The following is a 13,843-nucleotide window of genomic DNA, read 5'->3' as shown; positions in this document are numbered from 1 at the left end:
GCTTAAGTAGAAAGGTTATTCAAATCTAACAGGAATCATATACAAGCTTTGGTATAAGGGCAAGATTAGAGAGGACACAAAGATAAGGAATCATCAAATTGATGAGTGCTTTGATTATTTTAGACTAATGGTGTACCATTCTGATATACTCTACACAAAACTGTTCCATATGAGATGGGAGCAGGGAAGGCCTTATTTCCTAAATGCTGAACTATTACCCTTGAGTTAGAGACATTTATAGTTCTATCTTTCCCATTCCCCTTCTGGTTTTCCTCTTATTTTTAAAGTTCTTCCCACACGTGTTACCACCATTTTAAAAATACTCAATCTTATACCCCTTGCCCTTTCTCTCTTCCCAGATACAATACTAGCTCTGCATTTCTTCATTCTTAAGATTCCCTTAGAGACACAAAAATGGAGCCTGTTATCCCTTTTATTTCCTGACAGTTTTCAGCAGAGAAGATCTGTTTGCCGTCATGGTCCTGGCAATGCCCGCCACTCTTCACTTAGCTGGAGGTGGCACACATAAACTACAGACTAGAACAAACAATCCTGACCCCAAACTCATTATGTGCTGCACTTGAGGCTGCATTAGTAAAAACAGATGGTCTGGCTGCAAAGCCACAGATGCCAATCAGGTGCACTGTCGGCAAACACGTTCTCTAATCAGGCCCCTTTCAAATGACATCTGCTTCTCTCTCCCTGTAGGTATAGGTAATGATTCAAAACCTTCTGTGTGTTTCCTATTGCATTTGGGATCTAGCAATCTGCTCACAGAAAACCATTCCCCATGTAAGATGGGCCAGCACAGATAGGCTGAAACAGAAAGGCAAGCAGCGGGGGTGTTAGCTTGCAGTCCTGTGAAATGGCCAGAGATATTTGGCCTTCTGTCTGGGAAGCTGGAATCTGGGAGGGGAGAGTAAAGCAGAAAGAGGCCGCCCCATCAATTTATACAATCTAGTTGCTGCCTCAGTGTTACCTTTTAGCCTTGACCTAAGTTTTTTGAAACTATTGTTCCATGTCTCCTTCAGTGTAGTTAAATCTTCCCTACCCATGAATTGCTGATACAGCCCACTTGATCCTCATCTCTCTGATCCAATCCCAGCACATCCCACAGCTGCTGACCACGATAAACCTAATGGGCAGTGTCAGAGCCATATAAATAAGTTATACTAACTCCCCCTCCCCCAAACATCCCCCACTCCTCAGCATATGTTCTCTTTAAACTACCCAGTCTGTGACCTCTGCAAGGAAGCCTAAGGAGTAAGGCCTGTGGGAGCACCACACTCCTCTCTTGTTCCCTATCCAGTGTTTGAGCTACCTGATCCCCGGCCTACTATCAGCACCCCAACCTCTCTTGGAAATGTAAGTAATATGTTTCTTCTGTTCCATGCAATTTGGTTTTGTCTTCTCACTGTGTTTCACCTGAATGATTCACCCAAACCTAACTTTGTTTGATCTTGGTCCTGACTCAGCTAGAGAGTATCTATCTTAGCTTACTGTCAGTTCTTTACAGAGAAGCCTGGGACCAACTTAGAAAAAAACCTAACAATAAAAATCGCACTGGACTAGAAGAGGGGTTGTTGACTCTGGTGTCCTGGAGGATGGTCTACCAGCCTAAGAAGAATGCAACACTACTGACTAGATGGTAATGAAAAAAGAACATACCCATTCCGGTGCTGTGTAAGAACAGGTAAAGCTAACCTGTGATTATAAAAGTTGGGACAGTAGTGTCTTATATAGAGTAGGGGTGACAGGAAGGGGTATGAAGAGCTTTTGGGGTGACAGAAATGATTTGTATCCTGATATGGTGATGTTTATATGGGCATACAAAGATATCTGAACTCAAATTCGGACAGCTAAGACCTGTGCTGCTTGATGTGTGCAAATGTTACCTTACGGAAAAAAAGACAGGCACTGTTTAAGGCTTATTAAAAGAATTTCATCCCTTTCCGTGGAAAAATGTGGAAAAAGTGATTTTTGTCAGAGCTTTTCCTGTCCACCCTGTAAACACACAACTACACTGTTACAGATTGATGGTTTACTTTGTTTTTTGCATAGCTTTATCAAACTACAAAATACAAATTGCTGATACACTTTTGTTTTCCTCAATAAATTATGGGGGCCAAAAATAAATAAATTAAATTAATTAATTAATTATGGGGCCTGGGATTTAGCTCAGTGGTTTTGCTGCCTGCTGCGCAAGCGCAAGGACCCGAGTTCAATCCCCGGTACCAAACAAAAAAAACAAAAATAAATAAAAATAAATTGTAAGCTTTATGAGAGCTAAAATCACCTTTTCTTCAGCATTGTGTATATCTAGCACAATGTCTGACACATAATAGATACATGATAAATATTCATTGAAAGGAAGAGAAATGGAGAAAGAAAGAATGAAAGAGAAAGAAGGAATGAAAAGATAGCAATATCTGTTCTGCCTCCATCCCTCATATGGAAGGCATGCCATTGGTCCCCAGCTCCCAACCTTAGTTCATTTTAGTGGTATGAAGATTTTCACCCTGACTGGGCCACATGGGACCAGATATTAATCACATCAAAAGACTGTACTTAAAACAATACCTTGTATATATAGACACCAGGACAATAACAGTGTAGACAGACATTATGTTTTTGAATCTTGTTAGAAATAATACATTGCCTCTGGTTGATAAGGTTTTATAGGAAACCAGGGACTTGGGCTGAGCACCTGCACTGGGTCCAAAGGACCAAGCCAATACAGTTTAATCATAGTGACTGAATTTCACTTACTGCAGAAGAGGCTGTGGCCAGTTAACTGATTAGGTTGTAAACAACTAGTTAAATTGTAACCAGCTGACAAGGCTATTGCCAATAAATTGTTTTCCATTCCTCATTTCTGTTTTTCTGTAAATGATATCAGATAACAGTGTCAGTTGGAGTTTTCAGAAGCTACTCTGTTTTGGGGAGCTTCCCTGTTCACAAATCATTTTTGCTTTGCTCAGAAATTCTACTGCACGTAATTAACCTAAGAATTTTTTTTTTTTTTTTGTACCAGGGATCAAACTCAAGACCTTACGCCTACAAGGCAGGCAAGAAAACCACTCAGCTAAATCCCCGGCCCTCTAAGGATTTTTTTAAACAGTCGTTTCTTTTAACTTTAATTGATAATTGTACATATTTATGGGTCAGAGGAATGTTTATAATGTAGGGTGATTATATAAGGCTAATTAAAAATATATCATTTCTTATATTTGTCATTCTTTTGTGATGGAACTATTTAAAATCTACTCTTTTTTTTCTTTTCGTTTTGGTACCTGGGATTGAACTTGGGACCTTGCACTTTCAAGGCAGGTGCTGGAACCACTGAGCTAAATCCCTGGCCCTAAAATCTACTCTTTAAAAATTTTGAAATATACAGTCATATTTCACTAGCCAGAGCAAGTCACATGGACAAGACACTAATGATGAAACAGTGACTAATACATGTACAGTAGTAGGAATCTGAATGTTTATAAAGAATTTATACTGACACTAGAAATGTCTTACAGATATTTTCATGTTAAAGAAAAATGGAAGAAAATGTGCTAATATATGAATCATATAAATGCAAATTCATTTTTATAAAGATTTGGAAAATATACACAGGTCAAAATCTTCATGCATCATGTGACATCACAGAGAAATAATGAATTTAAGGTTTAAACCTTCATTTAGAATAACTGAGCCTATGTAAATTTCATGTTTTTCTTTGTTCTTTGCAATGCTGAAGATTAAATCCAGGGCTGAATGCATGCTAAGCAAATAGCCTATCACTGAGCTACATCTCCAGCTCATACGCATGTTTAAAGTATATAATTTGATAAGTTTTGACAGTATAAATGATATGAAACTGTCAACACAATCAAGGTAATGAACATATGCATTACACTCAAAAGTTTCCTCTTGCCTCTGAAAATCTGTTTCTGTAGGACTTTCTCACCCTACCACCATCCACAGGCAACCACAATTGCATGTGTCATTGTAAATTTCTCAGCATTTTCTATAGTTTAAATGGAATCAAACAGGCAAAACATGTCTTTTCTTGGTCTACCTTTTTAAAATTAGTATGATTATTTTAGTGTGATTGTTTTAAAATTCATCCATACTGTTACATGTACAAGTAATTCATTCTGGTTTATTTCTGAGCATTCTTTTCTGTGGGTATGCTACAGTTCATTCATCCATTAATTATTTTTTAATTGTAGATTGAAACATTTGTAATTGTACATATTTATGCAGCTCAAAATGGTACTGTGATTTATGAGTACAACATAACTAATCAACCTAATTAGCATATTCATCTCAAATATTGTGGAGAACATTTCAAATGTTCTCATTTGCAATTTACTTTGGCAATTTTAAATGAATAGTATATTATTTACTATGTTTGCCACACTGAAGTATTTCTCAAAGAAAAACCTTTCAAGGAAAAGCCTCTTGTTTGAGGATTTTTACCCTTTGATTTTCTTCTCTTAACATTCTCAATCTATGGTGAATACATTCTGCCCTATTTTTTGAGGTCAGTTGTTTTAGGTTCTATGTGTAAAAATACAAGGGGTTTTTTTAGTGTCTGGCTTATTTTACTTGGCACAATGTTCTCTAATTCCATTCATATCACAGGTAACATTTTCCTTTTTAAGACTTAATATTCCAGTGTGTATATACCATGTTTTCTTTGTCCATTCATCTTGGGTGGAGACTTAGGTTGATTCCATAGCTTGGCTATTGTGAATAATGGTACCATGAACATAGTGATATAAATAGTGCTTCCATATATAGATTTTAAATTTGGGGGGGTAAATAACTAGTAGTGGGATTCTGGATCATGTGATAATTCTATTTTTCGTTTTTTAAGGAACTTTGATACAGTTTTCATAGTAACTAATTGTTTACAGTTCTACCAAGAGTGTACAAGTTCCCTTTCTTCCCCATCCTCACCAACACTCCTTATATTTTTTTATAATAGCTATTTTGACAAGGGTGAAATAATATTCTGTTGAAATTTTAATATGCAATTTTTTATTGATTAGTAATGCTGAGCTTGTTTATATATTGACAGTTAAGCTAGACTATTAACTTGATTGACCTGAAAGCCACTAGGGGACTTAGTAAAGCACACTTATGGGTGTGTTTGAATGGGTCTTGGAGATGTAACCTTGGGGTCTATATCTGGTCCCTGGTCCCTTTCTCTCTGATGCTGCTCCCTTGTTCTGGTTCCCAGTTACCATGAAGTGGGAAACTGTTTTCACCATGCCTTTTTTTTTGTTTTGTACCAGGGATTAAAATCGGGACCTTGCGCTTTCCAGGCAGGTGCTAGAACCACTGAGCTAAATCCCCAGCCCCTTCACCATGCCTTTCTGCTATGATGTTCCTGCCTTGGAGCCAGATGACCAGGGAGTAAACCCCTGAAATCGTGAGGTATAATAAACCTTTCTTCCTTTAAACTATAGGTGTTGGATACTCTGTGCCAGCAACAGGATGTGTGTGTGTGTGTGTGTGTGTGTGTATTCTAATCTTAGCCATTTGAATTTGTTTTAAGAAATGTTTCTGTAAATATCTTGTCCATTTTTAATCAGATTAGTTTTAATTTACTTATATACTTTGAATATTAATAATATTTGAGTGTAATTTGAATATATATAATTTGAACATTAAGCCCTTATCAGATTATGGCTTGCAATTATTTTTCTCTTCATTGTGTCAATTATTTCCTTTGCTGTGTAGCAGCTTTTTATTTTGCTATAATCTCACTTGTCAGTTTCTATTTTTGTTGATTGTACTTTGGGATCAAATTTTAAAAAATCATTGCCCAGACCAATGTCATCTAGTTTTTCCTCATTTTCTCTTTTAATCACTTGATAATTTCAGGTCTTTTATTTGACTGATTTATTTTGAGTTCGTTTTTAAATATGGAATAAGATTAGATCTAATTTTACTTTTTGCGTATGGATATCCAGTTACTCCAACATTTTTTGAAGTGAATTTTCTTTTCTGCAGTGTTTACACTGTGTTCTTTTGTCAAAAATCAACTGAGTGTGCATTTGTGGATTCATTTTTAGCCTATTTTGTTCCATTTTGGGAGGCATGTTTTTATGCCAGTACTGTGCTGTTTTAATTACTTTGTTTTGTTGTTTAGTTTGAAATGAAGAAGTGTGATTCCTCTGCTTTGTCTTTTGCATTAATGATTGCCTTGGCTGTGTGTGTGTGTGTGGTTCCTCACGCTTCAAGAGTTTTAAAAAATATTTCTTTACAAAGTGACATCGGAATTTTGATTATATGGAATCTATAGATCACTTCTGTTAGTGTGAACATTTCAACAATATTATTTCAGTCCATGAACCTGGGATGTCTTTATATTTTCAGTTTCTTTCTTTAAAGTTTTATAGTTTCAATATACAAGACTTTCACTCCTTTGGTTAAATTTATTCCCAAGTATCCTCTATTTATTACTTCAGACACTGTCATTATTTCCATTTTGTGCTTATAGAAGAACTGCCATGACAATTTGAATACAAGTTTTTGTGTGCACATCCACATTCATTTCTTTTGGGTAAATAACTAGGAGGGGAATGATTAGATATATTATAAGGTTATATTGACATTCTTTTTTTTTTTTTTTTTTTTTTTTTAGGTATCGGAGATTGAACTCGGGTCCTTGTGCTTGCGCAGCAGGCAGCGAAACCACTGAGCTAAATCCCCGGCCCTATAAGCTTATATTGAACTTGGTAAGAAAAAACTATTTTCCAAAGTGGTTGTACTGTTTATGTTATACATATGTTATACATTATTTACATTTTCCATAACAGTTTATAGGAACTACAGGTACTCTCTATCCTCAAAATTTTTGGTCAGTTTAAATTGAGACATTTTAACATATGATTATTTTAATTTCATCATCTTCAATACCTAAGATGCTGAGCATCTTTCCAGATGTACTATTTGCCATTTGTTCATCTTAGTGAATGGAATACCTTCACCAAAAAACATGATTAAAAGAAGATCTATAGTATGTTTTGTGATGAATTTCTAACAATATACCCATAATTTAGATAAATTACTTAACATCTGCTGTAGTAAATACAGCTCACTCAGAAAAATCTATTTAACATGCTTGATGTCATTACAGAAAAATGTATTATTCCTGTGAGAGACTTATTCTCTATAGATTCCAGGGTTATGTCCTACAGTTGTTTGTAGACATACTTCAAAGTTATGACTCAAATGCATGTTTTTCAGTTCTAAATAATTTCTTGGTGGGTTTTTTTTTAATTCTTTATCTTGACCATTTCAAAAGGCAACATTCTTGGAAGCTGATAAAGGCAACTTCTGCTTTAGCTATTCTGCAAGGAAGAGTCATTATTTCCTCTTTCTCAAAAACGGCCTTAGCTTTCTTAAGGTAGCACTACCAGTTTTTAGGCTGCCTGAAAGGCACTGGATGGTGGTAGGGGAGAAAGGGACTTCAACAGTTCACACATAAGCCCCTCTTGTGGTAGATGAAAAGTTAAAAAGGTCCACAGACACAAGGCCTAAAAAGGCTTAACTGTGACAGGATTTACTAGTGACAGGTCAGCAGAGGGTTGCATCAGAAATTACCTTTACCTGGAGCATTCAAAACTTGGTTTTTGGGTTTGATCCTATAATGCTAACAGGCAAACCAAAATGCGGAAAGTTAAGGTTAGGTAGATCTGTCCCGTAGGTCTTGCTCAAATGCCAAGTATATCACTTAGAATCTGCCAACATCAATAATTAGCTATATACAGTATTCTCTTAACCCTTTCTCACACACCTGCTGAAGATTGCTAGAACTCTTAATTCACTTAAACATCTTATTCTGTCTTTCACTTGCTGATTTGCTTTGTTTGACACTCGCAGTTTAGAAACAAGCCAGTGTTATATACTTGACCATTCATACCCTCATTGAAGAATCAGACTGTGAATCAGACCAAAAAACTCAGACTTCAAAATAAGATGGTCAGGGTTCAAGTTTTAGATTGTTTTGAAATGTATCTCTATGTCCTCTGATACAACCTAAGCCTCAATTTCCCCGCCTGTCATATGGAGATAATAAAATCACACTGCAAAAACTTGTAGTAAGGGTGAAAGGCAATAACAGAAAAACTGAACACACAGTGTTGCTGTCAGCTGTATGACAGAGGGTAATCGATTTAAGACAGGTGTGGGTAAGATATGTGACTGAGATAATAGATAAGGTTAGAGCTGCAGCCCCACACACTTTTGTCAGATAGAGTAGAGGTAAAGGAAATATATTTGATAGGATATTTCTTTTGGAATCCAGTAAAGCGGGTGATAGAGAGGATAGATGAAGTAAGAAATCAAAACGAGAAGAGCTTTGAACACAGAAAAAGTTACATACGCAACAGGAAGTCACCAGAGAGTTCTAACTGTGAAAATGATGTGATAATAGAAAGTTCAAGCAGATGACCTATAGGAAATTAGCATAAGAATTGAATAAGGTAAAAAAGATTGAACCAAAATGAGAAATGTGGTGTCACAGAAGGCAATAAAGCTGGGGAGGAATGATGGATTATAGCCTGACTGTGGGCATGAATCCTTCTGATTCATCTGAATTTGCTGATGGTTGGCAAACTGTAGGCATTTAACCAATTTTTGAAGAAGAGAAACAAAAATAAATTAAAAAATACCTAGAAGTAGTAACAAGTGTGAACTATAGCAAGGGATAGTTCAAAATTAGAATGAATGTCTTCCTGCATACTAGAAAAGGAAAAAAATCAACTTTATACATCAATCAAGGCTTAAAATAAGTGTTTATATCCACACTTTCACTAAATACAAAATGATTTCTTTGTTTTGTTTTGTTTTGTTTCTTGGTACCCGGGATCAAACTCAGGTCCCTGTGCTTGCGGGGCAGGCGGTGGAACCACTGAGCTAAATCCCTGACCCCAAAATGATTTCTAATAATCAGAAAAAGTCTTATAAATGTCAGTTTAAAAGTTGTCCCTAACAAAAACCAAAATAAAAATAAATAATTCCCCCTAAAAACTGTACATTGACTTCTATTATACTTTTCAGACAGTATCAGAGCCACCTGATCCTAGACAGCCTGGTGGAATGCAACATCACCAATTTTATGCCCCATTCTAACTCACCAAGGCCAGACCAAAGGAGTAATAGGAGTTGTGTCTTCTGGTGGAGTTTATTTCCAGCCAGTGCGCCTCAGATGGCAGCATCAGACAGTGGGAAGGCTCTAGGTCTTAGGGTCAGAAAGACCTACTACTACAGCTTGACTAAGTCATTTGTTTTCCTCCTTATTACTGCAAGAACCCAATAGGATGAGTGCGTGAGACAAGTGACAGTCACCAATATTGGTTATATCACTTCTGCACACCTGGTCCCACTCTATATGTTCTCCACATGCAAACTCGTGGTTCTGTGAAGAGCTGCCATTTTCCATTCTACATAAGATATGCTTCATAATAAATAACAAAAGCTTAACTAATACCTCTGATTATTTGTTTCATAACCCTTACTCTTTAGAATGGGTAGCTTTTTAATTTTTCTGTTGTTCATCACATCCCCATAGTCTACCATTCTCCAAGTTAAGTGAAAATTGGGACAGAAGATACATACATCTCATAATTGCTTCAGTACAGGACTTTAATAACTAAAACAAAGGAATAGAAAATTAAATATCCTAAAGCATCCTATATCTCTTCAATGGTTATTGTAGAGTCTATTGTCCTTTAATCTCCTCAAAAAGATGTAAGGCTCAGAGATTTGTGTGTGTGTGTGTGTGTGTGTGTGTTTAAAGAATATTTTACTATTAAAATGTAGAATTAGGACAGATTATCTGAAAAATGACCTCAAGAGCACATGGGATACAGAGACCAGATGATACCAGCATGGACTTTTTTAAGGGATGACCTTGGAGTAGTTAGCTACAGGTGAGCAATAGAGGGAAAGGGGGATTAGTTGGCAGTGTATGCTCACACACACCTGCAGGAAGACTTTCCTGGAAAAACAAAAACTCTGTGGAGTCTGCTCCAGGCATGGTAGGAGAAGATAATAATAATCTTGGAGAGATAAATAGCTGCCACCAAGCAGCGTCAGAGGTCAAGGGGTCTCTCAGGTCAGGAACCAGGATCCTACCTGCTCTTTGGTGAGTATTTGTGGTCTGAGGATGATGTTTATGTGTAATTTAAACACCACAGATTTGACCCTGAAACTTCCTAAAATCTTGAGTTTGTGCCTTTAATTCAGAGGAGCCAGGGTATCCACTGCAGCATCCACACTTTCCGTGAAAGAGATCTTGGCACTTTATAGCAATTCATATCCGACCAAGGTATCAGGGACAGAGAAGGACAGAAAGAGATATGCAACAATCCACTTGAAATGTAGTGTGTTGCCCCAAGAGGGATTTCTCTACTGGATAAGCTTCTTGCCGCATGTTTTCTCTGCTGTTTCTGTCTTGTTTCTGAAGACTGCACCTGTATCCTAAAGAGGATGCCATCCCCCATACCAAGACAAACTGCCCTCACCAAGAGTGGGTTCTCAGCCCTTGGGTAACAGAGAAAACATGCATCATATGGGCCTTGCCCTCTAAATGGTAGAGTCACCCCGTAAAAAGGAGCACTTGACTAGGAGTAAGAAGGTCTGAATTCCAGATTGCATTCTGATCCTAAGACCTATAAATTGGCTTGGAACCATTCATTCAGTGTCTTCAAATCTCAGTTTTCTCACCCTAAAGGTCCAATTATTTAAATTTGCCTCCTAGGGCCGGGGATTTAGCTCAGTGGTTCTGCCACCTGACCCGCAAGTGCAAGGGCCCGAGTTCGATCCCTGGTAGCAATAAATAAATAATAAAATAAAATTTGCCTCCTAGATTGTAGTAAGAAACTCAATATTAATAGCCATCATATGTATAGAATTTTTATTTTAAGTGATATATACATCATTTGAGCCTTATTCAACCCTATCTTATTGGACCTACAGATTGAAAATCCTTAGTATAAAAATCCAAACTAAAACTTTTTGAGCATGGACTTGATGGCAGAAGTAGAACATTTGACATTTGAACCCATGTTACAAGTCTTAATCAAAATGTAAATGCCACCTGGACGTGGAGGCACACCCCTCTGATCCAAACACTGGGCAGCTAAGGCCAGAAGAGGGCAGGTTTGAGCTCAGCCTGGGAACTTAGCAACTTAGTGATACCCTGCACCAAAATAAGTGTGGGGTGGGGGTGGTGATGGGGATACAGCTCAGTGCCAAAGGTTCAATTTACAGTATAAAAGAAAAAAATGCAAGTGCATTAGAATGTATAAAATTACCTTTGAACTATGTGTATAAAGTGTATATGAAACATAAATGAATTTGATGTTTAGACCCGGGTCTTATCCCCATGATATTAATACATAAAAATATTCCAAAATAAAGAAAAAAATCCTAAAATGCTTCTAGACCCAAGCATTTTAAAGCATGGATACACAACCTGTATTATTATCCCAATGTATAGCTAAATAAAGGCACATAGTAGATTAGCACTATGTACACAGTTACAAGCACATAAGGGGAAGCAGTTGGACTTAAATCAAGACTATATGCCTTCCAAGTGAGTCTAACCATTGAAAACAGTGAAACACTATGCAAATGAGGTACCACTCTTCCTACAAATGGGGGGCAGGGAGTGAGTGGACAGTAAACCATTGGGTATGTTCCAGCTAGTATGAGTTGACAGGGTAGATGACGAGGTTCTTGAAATCATGTTCATGTAAGGTCCCGTTTCCTGGCATTTTCCTTTTTTTTAAAATTAAGTTTATGGGTACATTTTAGGTGTACAATATGATGACATTCATCACTGGAAATTCCTACCTTTACATGATGTATCTTGGTTCTTATTTTTTCCCCATTACCCTGCCCTCCCTTCAAGCTCTCCATCCCTCCCTATTTACAAAGACTTTCTTTCTATTTTTTCATTTTCTCATATTCCATTCCCTTCTTTCCTTTCCTCTACCCCCTCCCACTTCCCCTTCCTCTTTGCCCCTTTTCTTCCTATTTCACATTATTTATTATACCTTTTAGTCCTTATTTACACTTTCAGTTTCTCATACCAGAGAAACTATTCGGTATTTACACGTGTCCTATTTATTTCACTTAAGAGTATTACCTCAATGTGCATCTATTTAGCTATGAATGTCTCTAATTCCTCATTTTTTATGGCTGAGTAGTACTCCATTTTATTAAAAAAAGAAACACATTTTCTTTATTCAGTCTCCAGTTGATGGGCAATTGGGCCATTTCCAAGTTTTACCTGTTAGAAACTGTGCTACTATAAACACGGGTGTACATATATTGCTGTGAAATGATTCCTTTAATTCTTTTGGGAAGATACACATCAGGGGAATAGCTGGGCCAAATGGGACCTCTAATCCTACTTTTTTGAGATATCTCCATACAGATTTCCACAGTGGTTGCACCAGGCTACACTCTCACCAGCAGTGGAGCAGGATTCCTTTTTCCCCACAGCCCCACCAGCATTTGTTGTTGGTTGATTGCTTGATAGCAGCCATTATTTTGGTGGTGAGGTAGAATCTCAGCATTGTTTTCATTTGACTCTCTCGAATGACCAGTGATGTTGAACATTTTTTCATATGTTTATTTGCTATTTTTTCTTCTTCGTCTGAGAAATATCTGTTCATTTCAGATGCCCATTTTTGGATTGGATCTTTAAATTTGGGAGGTCTGATTTTTTAAAGTTCTTTATATATTTTAGATTGTAGCCCTTTGTCTGAGGACCAACTGCTAAAAATTTTTCCCGCGTTGTGGGTTGTCTCTTTACTATGTTGATTTCTCTTGCTGTGCAGAAGCTTTTTAATAAAATGAGATCCCAGTTGTTGATTCTTTGTGCTAGTTCACATGTAACTGAGGGGTTTTTTGTGAAATCTTTTCCTATGCCAAAGTCTTCAAGAGTTCTACCTAACCTCTCTTCCAGCTGGTTTAGTGTTTCTGTTTTAATGTTTAGATCTGTGATCCATTTCAATTTTAGTTTATTGCCTAGTGAGAGATATGGGTCTAGTTATTTTGTTGTTGCTGTTGTTGTTGCTGCTGCTTTTGTTTTGGTACCAGGGATCGAACTCAGGTCCTTGCACTTGTGAGGCAGTTTGGGTCTAGTTTTAATCTTTGGCAAGTTGAAACCCAATTTTTCTAGCACTATTTATTAAAGAGACTATCTTTCCTCCAGTGAGGGTATTTGGCTCCTTTGTCAAAGATGAGGTGTCTGAGTGTGCCTAGAGTTGTTTTTGCATCTTCTAATCTAGTCCAATGATCCTTGGGTCTGTTTCTTTGCCAGTACCATGCTGTTTTTATCATGGTAGCTTTGTGGTATAGTTTCAAGTTAAGGATTGTGATATCCCTACCTTGTCTTTGTTGCCTAGAATTGCTCTTGCTATTCTAGGTCTCTTCTTGTTCCAAATGAATATTTGGATTATTTACTCAAGTTCTGTGAAATATCCTATTGGAATTTCAATTGGGATTGCATTGAGTCTATATAGCAGTTTTGAAAGTATGGCCATTTTCACTGTATTCGTTCTTCCTACCCAGGAGCAAGGGATGTCTGTCCATTTTCTGATATCCTCTTCAATCTCTCTTTTCAGAGTGCTGTCATTTTCAGAGTAGAGGTTTTTGATTTCTTTTGTTAGGTTGATTCTTAGGTATTTCATTTATTGGATTCTATTGTGAAGGGAGTTGTTTCTCCAGTTTTTCTCTCAGTGAGTCTCTGTTGTTCATGTAGGGGAAAGCTATTGACTTTTGTGTGTTGACCTTGTATCCAGCTACTTTACTGAATTTG

The 13,843-nt window shown here is 37.1% G+C and overlaps 1 long non-coding RNA gene across 4 annotated transcripts in view; it reads left to right on the top strand.

The window, feature by feature from the left end:
- Positions 1–871: 871 nt before the first annotated feature.
- LOC110347349 (uncharacterized) overlaps positions 872–13,843 on the top strand; it is a 76,036-nt gene continuing 63,064 nt past the window's right edge. The window contains exons 1-4 of one of the 4 annotated variants that reach the window (XR_002391924.2): positions 872–1,365; positions 1,507–1,693; positions 5,295–5,436; positions 6,650–6,743. This is a non-coding gene — a long non-coding RNA (uncharacterized LOC110347349). The remainder of the gene's footprint in view (positions 1,366–1,506; positions 1,694–5,294; positions 5,437–6,649; positions 6,744–13,843) is intronic. The other 3 variants (XR_015451641.1, XR_015451642.1, XR_015451643.1) reach the window with 3 other exon arrangements.

This window comes from Heterocephalus glaber, unplaced genomic scaffold, assembly GCF_053883595.1.
Source record: "Heterocephalus glaber isolate CG9 unplaced genomic scaffold, H.glaber_assembly_v1.0 deba00001429, whole genome shotgun sequence".
Classification (NCBI taxonomy): Eukaryota; Metazoa; Chordata; class Mammalia; order Rodentia; family Bathyergidae; genus Heterocephalus; species Heterocephalus glaber.
This window is presented reverse-complemented; position numbering and strand designations above follow the sequence as displayed.